General features: G+C 38.7%; 1 protein-coding gene across 29 annotated transcripts in view; it reads left to right on the top strand.

Annotated features, from left to right (window-relative positions):
* The window catches only part of NRXN3 (neurexin 3), a 1,586,092-nt gene that overhangs the window by 1,092,036 nt on the left and 474,627 nt on the right, over positions 1–19,429 (top strand). The gene's annotated exons all lie outside the window — the stretch shown is intronic.

The raw sequence follows: 19,429 nt of genomic DNA on the forward strand, positions 1-19,429 counted from the left end.
CAAAGTGCCTTGGTATTCAGAATGTAGTCCTTGGACCTCCAGCATCAATATCTCCTGGATGATTGTTAGAAATGTAAATGCTTAGACTCCACTCCAGAATTACTGAATCATGGTTTGCATCCTAACAAGCTCCCTAGGTGATTTGTTTACACGTTAAAGTTTGAGAAACACTGATCTAATAGTTATAGGCAAGGGCTTTGGAGAATTCAGAATTTGAATCATTCAGAACTGGGTTCAAGTTTCAGGGCTGCTAAGTCCTAGCCCTGTGACTTTGGAGGAAGTTGCTTATTTTTTTTTTTTAATCCCTAGTTTCAACTGAGAAATTGGGATGATTATACTTATAAAGTTATAGTGAAGATTAAATGTGATAATATATGTAAAGTGCATATAATTAGTAGTGTTGTTAAATGATGTCCTCATTCCTTTTTATGTGAAATCTGTCTTGTGAAACCATTAAAAACAGCTGTTTGAAGGAAGTATTTGAAATTCTCTCTGAAGTGTTTTCATATGTCCTGTTTTGAGAAAAGCTATTTTCACAGTATAGAATTAGGTTGTCCTCACTATGTTATTTTGTCTGTGAATCACAGCTGTGGAGATAAAGTTTTCTGTATCCCAGCCTCCTGGTTTGACCTCTGAATTTGAGAGTGTGTGTATGAGAGACAGAGAGACAGACAGACAGTGTTGTTGTTGTTTTTTTTTAAGATTTTATTTATTTATTTGACAGAGAGAGAGATCACAAGTAGGCAGAGAGGCAGGCAGAGAGAGAGTGGGAGCAGGCTCCCTGCTGAGCAGAGAGACTGGACATGGGGCTCGATCCCAGGGGTCTGAGATCATGACCTGAGCCGAAGGCAGAGGTTTAACACACTGAGCCACCCACGTGCCCCCAGACAGTGTTTTTATGGGGGGAGTGTGAGGGAACACCTAGTGTCTCTTTCCTCCCTAATAATAGCATATGGTGTGCATTTTTCAAGGTCAAATTAGATTTGTAATATTTGACAACATCTCTTAGTAGGTTCTAATCTCTCTGAGGTATTATGAAAATGAAGGTTAGACCTCTTAACAAAGTGTTTTGAGCACCTGAAAGGTGCTATATAAAATAGGGTGTTTGACATCATTTAATTTTTAAAAGTATAGTCCTTAGTGATATTTTCTTTATTCTCTAATCAACTGCAATTCTAGTATTTTGGCAGTTAGAAGATACCTTAGCCCTCTCAATGCCCTCAGCAATTGAGAAATGAGCCTGTTGCTTTTTGTATTTTATATTCTCAAGGCTCAGAAATTTCAAAGTCGTGTTAAGCAAAAGTGAAATAAAATGGCTGCAGAGAAAATAGATTAAAATGAGAATCATGCCAACGTAATCTAAGAGGCTTAATGAGAACATCGTTTTCTGGGTTACAATGTAGAGCTCTGTGCAGGTGACTGAGGGTCTTTGGACCCTGGCTATTGTTCAGCATGGACGGGCTCTTTTCTGAAATTGGGGTGTCCTATACAAACAGATCCTTTAAGACTGGTCATCATAGATGCATACCTTACTCTGTAATCGCATTTTTAGCATTCATAGGTAGGGGGGTGGAGCTCTCCACTACTTTGTTAGCACCCAGGGAAATCTCTATCAAAGATAATAGCAAGTCACCAGGTTCTCAAGGAACGCGTCTCCTGCTGGTCTCTTGCAACAAGGGTAGGTGTGTGGGGAAGACAAACCCCAAGACCTTACTTACACTGCACATCCTTCAAGTCCTGCTACTTAACGTGCAATCTGCCAGAGCAGCACAGCCTCAGCTTGAAGCTCATTAGAAATGCGGAATCTCAGGCCCTCCTTAAGACCCACTGAGTCAGAGTTTGCAATTTAACAAGATGTCCAGGGGATCTGCATGCGTGTTAACTGCTTTAAGCAACAATTCTTAAATAGAGGGAAGTTGGATTGGCAAACACCCAAAACCATGTGAAGTTCAAATTCAGAGAATGAGGTTAGTTGTTACCAAGATAGAAGGTTTCATAATTCATTATAACCACTCTAATAGTTGCAGGTCTAAAGGAATGGGTATGTTTGAGGTCAGTTGTCTTCTCTGTCCCTGGGAAGGATAAGCTTTACAGTTAGCCTCATCTAAGGAAGTCTGATTAAGCTTTGTCAACCTGGGTGGCAGATCCAAGTAGACCCCAAAGGTTAAAAGAATACAGAAAGGGCAATACCAGAACAAAGCGTAAGGTAGAGCTAAGCTCCAAAATAACAAGATTGTGAGGTTTCTGAATATAATGGTAACAGAAATCTGATTTCAATATTAATGAGGATCCCCACTATTTGCAGCCTAGGTTTGGAAGCCATAATCAAAAGGATTTTGTCTAGAGTTAACATATATTTTTACTTAAGCTAAAGGGAAACCTTTGTCTCTGTCCCATTAACCAAAGCTGTGGCGTGTCTGGGGCTGGGCATGCTGCTGGGGTTTGTGGGTGGGAAGCAACTTTATCCCCTGAACACATTTTCCAGCAGCTTTTAAAACTGGAGTGCAAAAAAAAAAAAAAAAAAAAAAAACACCAAAACAGCAAATCTGACTTAAATTGCTCCGATCAATAAAACCAAGTCACTGACTCGTGACACTGACTTGTGTCCCGGAAAAGAACGTCAAGTCAAGCTCACTTAAGTTCTGTTCTCCTCCACTTTTTCTGATATCAACTTTATACCAAGGTTGGACACTCATGGTTGTCAGAGGGAAGCCAGCAACTCTTGCCCTCCCTGCTTTTTCCTTTCTTTAGAGTTGGAGAAAAAGAGAATCTTAACCCCATCAAGGAGCTGGGCACCTTCCCTCCAACCTCATGGGTCCTCCGCTGGAAATCAGGAGGATTCAGTTCTGAGACAGAAAGTAAAAAATATCCAGCAACCTAACTTTCCCTGAACACCTCCTCCATATAGTGCTTATCCACACTCCTTTTTAAAAAGATATTTATTTATTTATGTATTTATTTATTGAGAGAAAGCATACACAAGCATGGATAGAGGCAGAGGGGCAGAGAGGGAGAGAGAATCCCACGAGTGGAGCCTGAGGCAGGGCTCAGTCTCAGGACCCTGAGATCACAACCTGAGCGGAAATCAGGAGTCGGCGCTTACCTGACAGGGCCTCCCAGGCGCCCCTCTTCAGACTGCTTTCAAGACCTCATGTCAAAATGCATGGCAGGTATTGTTACTAACCTGCAGATGAAGGCTCTGAGGTAGAAAGCCCATAAAGGAAATATCTGGGATCATGGCACTGGTCCGCTTATCACAAAGGAGTCATGGCTTATTGAGTGGGCTTCCAGCTGGGGGATGGGGAAGAGATAAGTAGGCCAAGAGCCAGATTCATCCTTTTTTCATTGAGCCTCAGCCCTTCCATGTAGTCAGTGTGACCCATACATACATTTATATGTTCCGTCCCGTTTTTACCAAATCCTGACTATATAGGAAAAGTAGAAACTTTCCCAACACCATTCAATTCTCTGAATTTAAAAAAGAAAAAAAAAAGTTGGCGCCTTAAAACATTTTTCTCTCATAGATATTTGATTCTTACAGTTAACTATGCCACAAACATGGATTTGAAACCAATTAAAATGAGCATATATTGACTTCGAAGATGGTCAGTTAATTCAGTTCTCTAGAAGTGGTAAAAATAATAAAGAGATTCAGATCAGAAAAATAAGTTATGATTCAAAAATTATTATTTTTTAATTTAAGCTACCTCTGGAAATGGTTTCCCTTTAATCAAAATACTCCCCCCTTAAAAAAGGGTTGACAATAGAACTTTTTGTACCACAAACTGTATCAGGAAAATCTGTGGCAGAATAGTTGAAAAAAGCTCTTTCAGAACACAGAAGTCACCTTAGTTCCAGAACTCAACCTCGGCTAAGATTTTTTTAATTTAAATTTTAGTTGGCGAACATGCGGTGCCATATTGATTTCTGGAGTAGAATTCAGTGATTCATCACTTACATACAATACCCAGGGCTCATTGCAACTAATGCCCTCTTTAATTCCCATCCCCCATCTAGCCCATCCCCCACCCACCTTCCTCCATCACCCCTGAGTTTATTCTCTATTCTTAAGAGACTCTTATGATTTGCTTCCTTTCTCCTTTTTTTTTCTTTTCCCCCTTTCCATATGTTCATCTGTTTTCTTTCTTAAATTCTGCATATGAGTGAGATCATATGGTATTTGTCTTTCTCTGACTGACATATTTCAGTTTGAGCTAAGATTTTTATAATTCAGAGGGAAATATTGTGGAGACTTGTGTATCATAGAAGCAGTATACCATTTGATTCTATCTTATTCTGGATATAAGCATTATGCAGTAGATTCTCACGGGCTTCATCCAGGATAGTTTCAATTTTTTTTAATATGTCCTCAGCCTACCAGGAAGACAAGAAAACATTTCCAATTTAACTGAATTTTTGCTGTTTCTATTAAATTACTCTATTGAATGAGTATTTGCAGGTTCTGACTACCCACATGATTATTGGTGAAATCTTTGACTGGTGGCCTCTGTGGCATTTAAGAGAAAGGAAACGATCAAACATTAAAAACAAATTTATGTGGTTGGCTTCGTAGAGATTGAACACACTTTCATGTTCCAAATATTTCTAGAAAATACTTAGATTCAAAAAGTAGGTAAGAAAATTGATCCCCACTTTGACAGTAAGAGAGCAGACAGTGTTTTAATTATTTTCCTTAGAAGGGTAAGGGAAAATGAATTGATGTCTGTTCCATATTGACTGGCCTCAGCACCAGGCATTATAATACGGAGTCACCAGAAACCCGTGACATAGCTCCTGTTCTCAGTGATTATGATAAGGTTTTTGTTTGTTTGTTTGTTTTAACATTGTATTTATTTATTTGACAGAGAGAGGGAGATCATAAGTAGCCAGAGAGGCAGGCAGAGAGAGAGGGGGAAGCAGGCTCCCCGCTGAGCAGACAGCCTGACGCGGGGCTTGATCCCAGGACCCTGGGATCATGACAGGAGCCGAAGGCAGAGGCTTACCCCACGGAGCCACCCAGGTGCCCTTATGATAAGGTTTTGGTAAAAGACGCAGTAGTATGAATTAGACTTTTTCTGTTAGCCATTGACAAGACTTGTCTACTCTACCTTCATAGTAAATCTCAAATTTGACAACTAGTCACTGATTCTGCCTCTATCAACCTACGTAGGCCAGTGTAATTTCTTGCCTAACTTCAGTTCTACCCCACCCCCCACTCATCTCCCTGTTCCCCTCCCTTGCCTTGAACCAATTTTTCATATAACAGCAGAGCCAGAGTTCTCGTTTAATACATTGAATGCATCATAAAACCCTTTCTTGCCAAAAAATGGTCCATTGATGTCCAACTGCACTTAAAGTAAAAATCTAAACTCCTTATACCTGTAAGTCTTTACATGATCTGCCCAGATCTCAAATCTCTGCCCCTTGGGGTCATGAGCTCCTGGTCACATTAACCTGCCTATTTTTTGATGATGTCACAGAACTTGCCATTGTTTCTGTGTGAACTGTTCTTTTATTTCATTTGTTTAGTGCATGGTTCCTTCTCATCATTCAGATTGCATTTATATATGATTTCTGTGTAGAGATTTTGCTTGACTATCCTTTCTAAAAATATCCTATTTGTTAACATATTTATGTGGACATCATCTCTCTTCCCCAACTTCGATGGAAAGTCCAGTCTACGAGCTCTGTGTTTCTGACCCATCACCCCATCTGCAACATCTTGAAGTCACACCTCATATACAGGAGTCTCTCAATAACATAAGAAGACACGAAATCAGTGTGCTGAAAATGCCACAGGATTTTAGACAAATGTAAAAACATTCAGGCCTAGATTATTCCATGACTGTTTTGAAGATTTGCATCAACTGGGGAGTAAGAATCTTTAGGTTAAGTAATATTTTAATGGATTCTGAGAGAAGGGGAGGGGATCCATGATTTTTTTTTCTATAGTCTTTACCTCCACTCTTATAAGAAAATACAGGATACATTTCTTTAGGATTAAAAAATCACCCAAACTGCCTCCAGTTATTTTTAAAGTTTCTAGGAGAACTCTTTTATTTTATTTTTTTTTCCAATTCAGAGATGTTTAAAAATTACATAAAAAGGAGAAAGAAATGGTACTTAATGTCTTAACAAACGATTAATTTGATAGAGTTTCAGAAAAGACCTCATTAAGCTGCATGATAAAGTGATTGTTCAGTGTCACTTTCATTGGGTTTTCAGCAATTATGTGGAACAGTTTTTAGAATGAGGCAGCATTTCCCTTTTCAGGAGGACTTGAAACTTCCTTGATGTTGACACAGAAATGCCGAAAGGAAAAGGTGACGAACCAAGGGCTACAAGTCTTGATTCATACACGCTAAAAATATCACATCCACCCCAAGAAGGTTTAGAAATATGTCAAAGGCATTCTCAAGCATTTTTTTTCCCATTTAAGACCATTTACAAAAAACTTTTGAGAATGAAGTGACAGTGAAATTTTTCTCACTCAAGTCCAAGCCCATGTCTGAGCATATAATTTGAATTAAAGCTTTATATATAATTTTCTAATTAGATTTTTTTCTCCTTTCATGGCCTTTAAGCTTTACATAACCTTTGTGCTTCCTTGTTCCATTAATCCTTTAAATGCCAGCATCCTGCCGAGAGGGGATTCATTGCACTATTTCTATCATTGTCAACAGAGCCACAAGATCATTCTAGTATATTGGAATTACCCATCCATGAGAAAACACTGTCTGAGATTTGTAATTATTAGTTGACACTTATTCAACTCTGTGATGAAATTAGAATTTTCCCTTTTAATGTTTTATTACCAGTTAAAGCACAGACAGGTATTTTATTTTAATTTGAATAAAGAGTATATAATAGAGAGCTGGAATATCCTAAATTATGTACATTTTTGGTAGTTATTTCTATAGTTAATCTTCTTAATTTATCACTTAGAGTAAGGCAATTACCACAATGTGGAAATAAGCCAGAAATATTGTATCACTGGGAAGTGACTGTAACTGGTAGGTTTGTGCCAAGGAAGTTTATTGAATCACTTACATTCCTGCATTATCCATTACTGTAGTCTGTGTGTACGTGTGTGTCCGGGTCCACTGTGTATTGCATCACATTTCAAAAGATAGTTGTTCTACCCCCTTATCAAGCAACCTCAGGAGAAAATGTTCTTCTATCACTACCCTGTTGGAGCTGATTAATGCTGCCTTTAATTTAATTGAAAATGTTTGATCAATAAGGTCAATTTTTATGGATTTATTTCTATCACTTGATGTGGCAAATCATTAGTTATCATTATCTCAATTAGCACAGATTGCCGTGAAAAGTGAAGGGAGTAAATTGCTTTATGGATTTCTGAGAGCATAGGATACACATAACTTTTCTTAACACACATACTTTTCAGCAGTTACCTTGTGCCAAGTTCCCATTTCTATGCTGCAATTTCTCCAGCAATCTAGAGAGATCTTTGGCAGACAGGACGTGGTGAATGGACCAAGTTTGAGAAAGTACAAAAAAGTCATAAAAAAGTCAGTGCCCACCATGAAGGGGAACACCAGTGGGGGTGCTTCAGGGTGAAATGAACCCGTTTCCAGAGAACAGACTGGATTTTAAGAAGAAAGAGAAAGTAAAGTAAAAAGAGAGGAGTGTGGATATCTTTCAGTCTCTTATACTGAAGACCCATGTTATAGGTCGAATTGTTGCCTCATGCCCCCAAGTTCATATATTGAAGTTCTAACCTCTAGTACTCAGAATGTTATGTTATTTGGAGAAAGGGTCTTTATGGAGTTAATCAAGTTAAAATGAGATTGTTAGTGTGGGACTGAATCCAACGGGACTGGTGTCCTTATAAGAAGAAGAAATTTGGATACAAACATGTATAGAAAGAAGATGTTATAAAGAGACATAGGAAGAGAATAGCCGTCTACACGCTAAGGAGAGATGTGTGGAGCAGCCCTCAGGAGGATCCAGTGCTGTCACCATCTTGATTACAGACTTCTGGATTTTAGAACTTTGAGACAATATGTTTCTGTTGTTTAAACCCCTGAGTTTGTGTTACTATGCTGTGGCAACCCTAGCAAACTGAAACAGCCCATAAATTATGACTAACATTTCACATTAAGCAAACTACACAGAAGCTTCCCCAAACACCAGGATACTAAAAATCTACAGGACTTACGTTAACTATTTTCATTGAACTTTGAAATATAGAATCCAAAGAAATTTGGAATCTAAGCAATATTGTATCAAAGCACTTTATAATCAAAGCACTGATTGGGGGAATTGATCTCTGTATGTATCTTTAAAAAAGTGAATCCTTTTTTAACAAGGCAAAAACTTTGAAAAGCCTGATTCAGAATGTTAAGTAACCCAAGGGTGAGGAACTGCAATTTATGGGAAATTCAGTCAAATAGCGTCTGTTGTACTGGGACTGTGGCGTTAGAGTTATAAAATGGCAAAGTGAATCCATCATAGAGATTTATCCCGGACGAGCTCGCATCTGGACCAAAGGTAATCCATCAGTTCTGTCATTTTATATTGAAATCCATAAAGTCTCTATTTTACATACCCTAGTTTTTGTGCATGTGTGGTGTAGCGAAGATCCCATCTCTGACGCATGCTGGAGGAAAGGGTGTATATTTTGTTTTTATAGTTTTTGTTTTGTTTTTAGTAGTGACAGCCAAAAACTAATTTCCGGGGTTCCTCTAGATAGGAAGCTGACCAATTATTGGTAAAGAGTAGAGTAGTAGAGTTTAGAATTGGGGCTAGCCCTGAGTCATATGGTGAGGGGTCAGAAGTTCCTCTCTCTGGCTCCGTACATCACTCACCGATCTCATATCCCTCATGAAGTCCTCTAGCTACCCAGAACTCCCTACCTATGTCTTCCTTCCCAGAGCAGAGAGGAGAGTTAGTGTTAACTGAGCCTTTAAAGGACATCACGTGCTGCACATGACTCTAGAAATGTTAGGCTTGTATCAACTCTTTGGCACTAACACTATTATTATTTTCAGTTTACAAAAGAAGAAACTGAGGCTTAGAAGGTAAAATTACTTGTGCCATGCGACCCAGCAATATACGCTGGAGCTAGAACTCCAGCCCAGGACTAACAAGCTGATATTCTTAAACACTGGTCCCTGATGCCTCCTGGAACAACGTCTCAGACATCTCCTTTCTCCGTCTCACCCTGCCTGCTCTAACTAACTAATTCTTGATAATGTAACAATGGGTTACATTGGATCTTTTTACTTCTAGGAAGGACCTCCGCAATTAACTGGACATTTAGTAAAAAATGTGTTGGTGGAAAGAAATGATACTCATGGTGGGAATTTCTCATTCTCATTTTAGCAAAATGTGTAATCTCGGACAAACCAGCATCTCCTGAGCCTTGGTTTTATCATCTATAAATGTCAGAGTTGGATTAACTACTCTCTAAAGATCTCTTCCAGACTTAAAATTCTAAGATTCTTTCACATTAAATGTAACTCCTTTTCAACCTATGTGTATACTTGGCCCTTCAGTGATCCTTTTCATAAGTTGGCAATTGGAAATACTAAGATGAGAAAATGGGCAAGCCACTCTTAATAGCTCTTAGCCTCAGTTTCTTCATCTATAAAATGAACATATTTAATGTACTACCTCATAGGATTAATATTACACCTGCCAAGTAAGGTGCCTGGAACAGAGAAGTGTCACTAGCTACAGCTAGAAGAACATGATCATCACTGCTGTGATCAGTTCTATTATCATCTTCCCAGGGAAATCACAGTATATCTAGGGTTATAGAAAAAGCACCCATCATGACTAATTTTTTTTTTTTTTTTTAATCGTAAAGCATTTTACGCAGACTGCCTCTTTCAACTTTGTATTCTACAGGCATTGGTATCTCACTAAAGGCTGGGCAGTATTTATACCAAACAGTATATCATCCATGTGTTCATTTATGCCTGCAGAGTTCCACCCCCCTGCACGCTGTGAGAACAGTAGGCACTTTAATAGTCTGAAGCAAGAAGGATATTAGCTCCATGAATCTTTATTTTAAATTACATTTCTGAGTTAGAGGTGTCAAAATGGTAGCACAAGTTAAGCGAGATTGCATTCCCCAGTAGGGCCATTGATGTTGGTTACAAATAAATTGCTGGTGCAGGTGATGATAGCAAAGTCCATGCCATCTTTTATTTAGTGAAGTATTTCTCTTGTTAACAGCTCCTTCTGTATGCTTCTCCTTCTTCTGTTTCACATCAATCATATTGGACACACTGACCAATGTCAGGGTAACAACAACAATGACAAAAAGCAATATTCAGTTAATCAACCAGATGTTGGGCCTCATGCTGCCTGAAACATCTGGATGTGTAACTAAATGTTACATTCCTTTATCCAGTTATTTTGTGTTGTGTTACTAGACAGAGATAAAGAATAAAGATAATAAAGAATTCTTTCTTCTATTAAGAGAAAGATAATAGCATCTTGAGCCTAATGTCCTGGGGCCATAGCCTACCTCTTCCTCTTAATAGCTGCACAATTTGGGCAGAATTAGGATCATTTGAGAGAAATTGTGTGGAAGTGTTACATAGATTCTAGACACACGTGTTGTTAAAAGAATCCTATCCTTTAGTTAGCCATGCAAAGGGCCATACAGTTCATATGTTCTGGAAAGAAAGTGAAAAAGAATAAAGATCCAATAGCCATTAAACTCCTGAGTTTCAGAACTTCACTGATAATACCAACAGTCAAGATACAGCAAGTGCTGACTATGGGTCATTGACTCTTCCAAATGCTTTACATGGATTTAAACCTAAAAGTTCTCAGAAGTGGGCACTATTATTTGTCCCATCTTACAAACAACGTAATTAAGGACCAAAGAGGAGAGCAAACAACTCGCCCAAGATTTGAACTCAGACAGTTCGACTCTAGAGTCTTTATCCTTAACCTCTGTAATACCTTCTATACCACTCTTAGACCAAAGTATTTACCAGCTTCCAGCACTATCACTTCCAAGCCTGGGTTTGTCATCTGTACAATGGGGACAGCTTTACCTACCTTAAAAGTATTATTATGGAGATTGAGGGAATGCATGAAAAGGGCTTAACCATGTTGGTTTATGTTAAGCAGTAATTAAAAGTAGCTATTCTTTATTGACTAGGTCATACAATATTTTTGATCAAACAAATATCCTGATAGTGATTTAATATGAATAAGAGTTCTAAAAATGTCATCTCTTAAGAGCCCATCCAAGAGAATTTTTTTGGAAAAGAGTTTCTAGAAGGTTACACATATTTGGTTAATTCTTTTTTTTTTCAAAGATTTTATTTATTTATTTGACAGAGAGAGATCACAAGTAGGCAGAGAGGCAGGCAGAGAGAGAGAGAGGATGAAGCAGGCTCCCTGCTGAGCAGAGAGCCCGATGCGGGACTCGATCCCAGGACCCTGAGATCATGACCTGAGCCGAAGGCAGCGGCTTAACCCACTGAGCCACCCAGGTGCCCCGGTTAATTCTTGATACAGGCTATTACTGGAATAATAGAAAGCCCTCAGGTTATTGTATTTTTCTGCTTCATTCCGGTATGGAAAAAAAAAATGCTCTGAATATTCTACTTACGTTTTACCTCAACTTTAGGTACAATGAACATATATTGAGTGCCTATTAAGGAAGGGAATGTTCTGGGTTCTCTCTTTTCTTCCCCCTTCCCTTCTTTTTCTATTTCACTTAATTTCATATTCATAAAACTCTGTAAAATCAACTTTTTTTTTTTGCTTCTTTTAGTTTAGGAATCAAGGCTTTAAATAAGTTGCATCATGTCTCATAAATATTTCAACCCATCTTTGGACATGAGGCCCAGCGTTTTATCCAACAAAACAAAATACTGCTCTGTGAATAAGTATAATGATGAAGGCCACCAGTTCCTGGAGATCTGCAACAGGCCAGATTTATGGCTCCATGCTTTACATACATTTTCTAACTGAATTACTATAAGTTCTTGTGGCGGACACTTGGGTGTCACCAGACCACTCTTTCTGCTCACCGCTCCATCTTAAGATCAGAGGCCCTTAGTCATTTTCATTACTTTTGTTTAGAGTGACCTTTTCCTGACTGATTGGCTTCTCAGGATCCTCCATTCTTCATGTTGCGAGGAGCACAAGTTTATAATTGGGAAGGAAATTTGGTCATCCAGTTTGATAGGATAGTGGGCAAAGTTGACAGATTTTCAGAGACTTCTCAGAGGGTGCTGACTTTCTGTTGGCCTGGTTTCTATAAACAGCTTAAACAGCTTTTGTCAACACTCAGCCTGATTAAATTGCGAGATTATGATGTTTTCAGACCCAAAATGAAAGTGACGCATTCTTGTTCTTTTAGTGGCCTCATAAAACTCAAATGTTTAATCTCAGGAGGAAATTTAGAAGATGGAAGTAAAACCTTAATGAGATGCAACATAAATAATAGAAGAAGTCCCTTTCCATGAAATGACTTCTGATGAGGTTTCTTCAAGGAAATAAACAATAAAAGAAAGCATTTTAGAAATTTTAAATCTACTGGTAAACACTACACTTTAAAAATAAAGTGTCAATAAGACTAAACATTTAGTAGATAGAAAGGATTAGACAATTAGTATCCATATAAATGTTATTTTTCCAAAACACTAGGACTGCACCACTAAATAAACCATATTAAAAAAAAAATGTTGGGGCACGTGGGTGGCTCAGTGGGTTAAAGCCTCTGCCTTCAGCTCAGGTCATGATCCCAGGGTCCTGGGATCGAGCCCCACATCGGGCTCTCTGCTCCACAGGGAGCCTGCTTCCTCCTCTCTCTCTGCTTGCCTCTCTGCCTACTTGTGAGCGCTGTCAAATAAATAAATAAAATCTTAAAAAAAATGTTTTTTTAAAGTTTCAGTCCATAGAACCTGAGAAGTGACTGGGGCACAGAAAAAAGAGGATTCTTTCTCATCCCTTTTGCAGCCTTTTGTGTAACAGAATTCTTGATCCACATGTGAGCACACGTGTATATACAAAGGTGTTCCAGCCGTTGTTTCTCCCAGTGCTTGATAAATGGAAGGTGCTCGAGAAGTGGTAGCAATCCCCATTAATTACATTATTCATCTTATTATTTAAATGCAGTTGGTAGAAGGAAAGAGTAAACCTGGGTTGTTAAAATACTACAGGGAACCACTATAATTTTTGTACCCTCTCATTTTGTTTCTCTAAGCACCCCAAAGTGCCCTCATTTGCTGGCTTAGAATGAACATAACCACACAAAATTGTGATCCATCTCCAAATTTGTCTGAGTGTCATAGTAGTCTATGACATTGTAGAGCGCTGACACCCAGGGTATATATAGGATGAGTAGTGGTACTTGGCCTCTGATCACCAAGTATAGATCTCACCCAAGATACAGATGATTGTTTTTGGTTTATACTGATCACACTTGCAGAGTCAGGACAATTAGCATAGGCACATATTTTTATTGGATGTTTTCTTAATGAATGTCCCCCAAAAATTTAAATCAGGGCCACCTGGGTGCCCTAGTTGGCTAAGCATCTGACTCTTGATTTTGGCTCAAGTCATGATCTCAGGGTCCCGAGATGGAGCCCCATGGTGGGCTCTGTGCTCACTGGGGAGTCTGTTTGAGATTCTTTCCTCCTTCTCCCTCTGCCTCTCCCCCCACTTGTGTGATTTCTCTCTCTCTCAATACATAAATCCTTAATTTTTTTTTTTTTTTTTTTTTTTTTTTAGTCAGATTACTTGCCCAAAGAAAGTGACAAGGTTTGGTTACTGTCTAAAAGAACACTATTAATCTAGATTGGTTGGATTTTGATACTGATTTTGAATAAATTATCAGTCACTAACTATAAGGAATCAATCTTCTCTGCCATATTTGTAGGTAAAATGTCGCTCTTCCTCCCCATTCCTAGGCTTGTCCCTTCCTCCCTCCCTCCCTCCCTTTCTCCCTCCCTTCCTCTCTTCCTTCCTCCCTTCCTTCCTTCCTTCCTTCCCCCTTTCTTCTTCGCATTCCACAATTCCACCAGTTGGCTTCTTTTCCACTGCAAGCCACATGACCCCATCCCTAGTTATAACCTAGTTGAGTCGATAGAAGATAAACCCAGAAGAAGAGGAGATAAAAGGCTAGATTTGTTTCTGGTCTTCTAGTGGCATTGATGCCCTCCACAAACTAAGACACCTTTGGCTTCCACAAATGAGATCCTTGGAACTCACCGCTACTATCTAATGATGTCAATCCACCACCCAGTAGTAATAAAGACAACTGTATGATAGTTGGGGATGTGTGGCCCCCTTCAACCTCTGGTTCTCTCTCTCCTGACACTCTCTGCTCCTGGAGAAAACCATGAAGCAGCACAGTGCCCTGGGAAAGTCCACAAGCTTGGCAGGAGTTAGACCGGTCAACTCCAGTCCCTGTTTGGGCACATGCTGGTTTGTGCAATCATGAGAAATTACTTAAAATATTTAGGTGTCCTTCATGCTGTCTGTAATATAGAGTAATACTGGTACATGGTTTTTCCTCTTGGAGTTACTGTGATATTAGACTGAGTTATTGCACACTGAAATTCCATTTCCCTGGATGTAGGACTTTCAGTGCTAAACCCGGGACCATCTCAGGCAAACGGAGATAGGTGAGTGCTCCCTCTGTGTCAGGACCAGTGCTCAGTGTTTTATGTTGGTTACCCCCATTTTATCCTTGCAACAGTCTGGTACAGCTGCTCAGGGGTAATCGCTGAAAGTTCCACATCCTGAAAACCCTCAGTCCTGGGCAAAGTGGAATAGTCAGTCACTCCAGTGCTCAGTTATCAAGTAATATTCTTATTACTCTTATGGCTATTATTCAAGCCTTTACCATAGTTTCAAAGAAAAAATAAGCTTCCAATAAATATTAGTTATTTTCTAACATCTATGTTCATAATACTGTTATCTTACCTAAAAATTCTGGCTTCATCTGCCCTTCTATCCTCCTCTTTTAAGTAGTGCTTTCTATTCTGTTCATTCAAGACTCAGATGACCCCATACATACCTTTTCTATTTCTTCTCTGAACTGTAGTTAGAAATTTACACAGGGGCTAAAATCTCTCCTGCAAACCTGCGTAAAGGAGCCAAGGTCAAAGACTGTTGTGTAAATGACAGTCTTTTCCCTTATCTGTGATGTAATTTATATGTGTTATATAATATGAAGTCTCAGTGAGAACAGGGGAAATAAAACTCTCGGATATGATTAGATTATCATTTGTTATGTGTTCTGGTAATATTTTCCTTTTTCCTTATTAGTGATAAACAGCTCTGCTTTTTTTTTTTTTCTTGATCCCATAGCATAGTCTTAACAATGAAGAAGAGTGTTTAAAAAAAAGAAAAAACACACTGAATTCGATATTAGCTTATCCTATTCTAAAACCAGGTAGCCTGATTAAAACCAACCTTCTTTACTCTCTCCTCCTACCTCAAGGTCACCTGAACACTTAGTTTTTCTTGCCATCTTCTGTTTGGAGTGTGTATGGTGGTATGTTCCTCTTGTAGGCATAGTTCTTTATTGTGGGAATTGTAAGAGCCCAGTTGCTCTTGGTTTTTAACACTGCCAACTGTGTTGTCCTAAAAGCTTTTGCCTTCTCTGGAATGCAGAACTTTCTTGAACATCTCCTTGGCTCAACCTTCAGAGCCATACCTTCATGCTGCATCCTCTTGCCTTTGAAATTGCGTGCAAAAGAGTGTTTGTGCTTAAAATCCATTTACAGTCTTCCTTGGCTTAAAAATATCACAGGAGGCAAAACAACACCAATAGGGAAAACATCCATTAATCTCTGTTATTATTTATTTTATGCGTAAAACAGCTTTTTCTTGTTGGCTTATAATCTTAGTCTATTGTGGTAGTCTTTATTCCACTCCCCCTACTCCCATTCAACTAAAGCTTCTGCTGATGTGTTCAATTTGATAAATGAATGTGTTGGAAAATATCATAAATGGCGTTAATCTCTAATTGCATGTGGCTGTGATGTTTAATGTGGCTGATTCTGTTGCAGACCTGAGCTTTTATGGAAAGCCTGAAATGAAAAGAAAGAATGTTAATACCATTGATTTTTGTGGAACATCATGAACAAAATATTATGAATATTTCTATTATATAACACGAAAGCCTTTTCAACAAAAAATCTTGCAATATATACTTCCTGTAGGCGTCTTGCATGACAAACGACTATATGAAAGCCATAACTAAAAATATGGCTGCCTTTCTACTTCAAGGAGATTTGTGATTTGTTACAAAGTTTCTTTTTAAACATCTTTAAGGAAAATGTAAACTTTCACTCCCTTAACAAAGGAAAGCAAACAGACAGATAGAAATATCAGTTATAATGCCATTTGAATTGAGTTTGGTTTGGTCAATCTTAGGGTGATCACATCATCCCAGCTTTTGGGGGACTGTCCCATTCTTAGCACTGAATATTCCATGTTCTGAGAAAACCCTTGCTTCTGGGGGAAAATGGGAGCATTGGCTACCCTAATCTTGATAATACTGATTAGCCTGTACTATGCAAGCAGCGGTGAAAGAGATATGCATATTGTCTTTGAAGCTGATTCTAACTTGTAGACCTGCATTTAGTGTTCCTCTGGTTCTTGAGAAACAGATTTGTGGATGGTCAGTCAAAGGGCTCTTGAGGGGAAGAGAAGTTATTTGTTAGAATACTTCCCTCTCTGTGTCTCTTTTTAAAGGTTCTGTTACCTTTTCAGTCCTTTCTTTTGACTACTTACTGTTGACTGCCAGGTGGCCCAACCTTAAAACTTGTGGGTGGCTCAGTGGGTTAAGCCGCTGCCTTCGGCTCAGGTCATGGTCTCAGGGTCCTGGGATCGAGTCCCGCATCGGGCTCTCTGCTCAGCAGGGAGCCTGCTTCCTCCTCTCTCTCTCTGCCTGCCTCTCCGACTACTTGTGATCTCTCTCTATCAAATAAATAAATAAAATCTTTAAAAAAAAAAAAAAAAAAGAAGGCCATGTGATAAGACCGTTGAGATCCTCTGTGCTTCCTGAGGGTTCTTACATAAGAACATTATTCCCTAAGGCAGTTAGATTAAGTCCAGTTTTCTCAGTTTCATGTTCCTGAGGATGGTGCTTCCTTCATTTTCAGCGTGGAAGAAAAAGAAAAGACTGGCAGTCTATTTCCCTGAAAATGAGTCTTCAGAAGGATACTAAAGGATTAACCTGATGTGTCCCCATGGATGTCTGTGTCACCCCTATAACTGACATGTTGTATTTTTAACTTTGTATCCTCTGTGTTTGGATTTTGTTATTTTTGTCATGTTAGTGGAATGTTCTCTCTTTTTCTCTGTTCCTTGCTCCCCTTCCCTTGCTCAGTTTCCATGGGAACATTTCTGTCACACTAAGAGGGGCTGGAGGTTAGTGACATGGAGCAGTGGGTTTTGAAGTCAGTGTGTGCTTTGGTTTTGAAGTATTTGCTCAGGTCTCAGATACACAGGGTCCTGTGTGATAGTTACTCTGGCATCGACTATACACGGCCCATCAGTTATTCTTAAAATGAGCAAAGGCCCCTGAGAGGTGAGCCCTAGTACTTTCGTCTCCTGCAAACCAAGCCACAGCATTTCCTTCAAATTAAACAAAAATAATGGGAAATGTTGTCCCTGAATGCTCAAATTGGGCTGGGAACAAAGAGCCAAAGGCTGTTAGAAGAAACTATACTGAAAGAAGTAGCTGTATCTTTGAGGCATTTTTGGTGTCAAACGAATGATGATTATTCTGTTGTTTGCTGAGATTATTTTAATGAGCCCCTTTCCTCAAACCCTCCACTATTCTCCTTTCTGAACTGTATGTGACCATCAACTGCTGTGAGTCTGTGGAAAGGCCAACCACTACAGTCCCCTCTTCCTTGTCCTCACATCCTTGAGGATGTGGTTTAAAAGAAAACAAATTATATTGCTATTTTCCTCAAATAGGACAAAAGGAAAAAAGTCATTTTGATACACAAGTTAATAGGAGATGAGGAGGCTACAGTAACAATTCCTGTAATATACTAATGTATATTTAATACACCACCTTGATTTGTGGCCTTGAGTTAAATTTTAACAACATATGTTTAGAGCATAATTATTTTCATAATCGTGTTAGCCTCAATGGGAGAACATTTGTATTAGTTTCCATAATTGAAAATGCCAAATGCCTATTTTCGTTTACCCACCCGGTATCTTGGTTTTAGGTAACAAAAACGCAGTCATCTTCTTCTTTTTCTTCCTTTTTTTTTTAAGATTTTATTTATTTATTTGACAGGAGAGAGATCATAAGTAGGCAGAGAGGCAGGTGGGGGTAGGGTGGGGTACAGGCTCCCCGCTGAGCAGAGAGCCCGATGTGGGGCTCAATCCCAGGACCCAGAGATCATGACCTGAGCTGAAGGGAGAGGCTTAAACCACTGAGCCACCCAGGTGCCTCAAAACGCAGTCTTCTATTACATATCAATTCTCTTTAATTCCAATTGCTTTATAAAGAAATAACAATAATAATAATTATTATTATTTTCATTTTTCTGCTTTGTGGAAGTCACCTTCAGAGTAAGGGTAGGGGTGACTCTTGTCAATTTTTAAGTAACTTCTTGCAAGAGTTGTGATTCCCTGCAGAACTATTCTGCATGTAGTTTTCCTCTGGGTAAAGATTGTGAGAAAGTAAATACGATGCCTTTTAGAGAAGTCATTTGCTCTATTAATAAGCCTCATAGTGCAGTGTGTCATAAGCTTCCTGTTGAGGCGTAGATATCTACATATAATGTATATTTCCTTGTGTTTTCCTACTAGACAGATTACATGTATAATTCCTGGATTTGAGCAAGAGAGTTACTCTTTTATCGGAGTAAACACTAGAACATTTATAGAGCTTTTGTGCTTTCTTATGTCACTAAAAGTTGTTCCAGTGTGTATGTATTCATTCACTCTACACTTATTTATTAACCATCTGCTGTATGCCAACATTGCAGAGTTATAAAATTAGCCACGGCCTTCAAACGGACTTCTGAAGTTGATGCTAAAAAATGGATGCCCAATAAGTGACTTATGTGCCTTAAGAAAGGGTTGACCAAACTTTAGAAATAAAATGTTTTATGAAGTTTTTAATTATTAATTCCTTCTTTTAAGACAAATCACATGGATTTCAGATCAACAGTTCATTTGTGGCTAAATTATTTTTTCTAGATAAACATGGTCACCAAGGTATTAAATGGGTGGAGAAATGTTCTTTTAGGCTGTACTTTTACTCAGTCATGTGACCTTGGAAAATTTGTCTAATCTCTTATAAGGCTGTTGAGAAGATTAAGATGATTTGTGAAAATTTTCAGCTGTAGTAGTTGCTCCATAAATTGTGGTGGTTTTTATAGGTATTTAAAATGTGGTAGGATGTAGAAAAGAAGGTCACGCGAACACTGGTACTTTATATAGGAAT

The sequence above is a fragment of the Neovison vison genome, chromosome 13 (genome assembly GCF_020171115.1).
Source record: "Neovison vison isolate M4711 chromosome 13, ASM_NN_V1, whole genome shotgun sequence".
Classification (NCBI taxonomy): Eukaryota; Metazoa; Chordata; class Mammalia; order Carnivora; family Mustelidae; genus Neogale; species Neogale vison.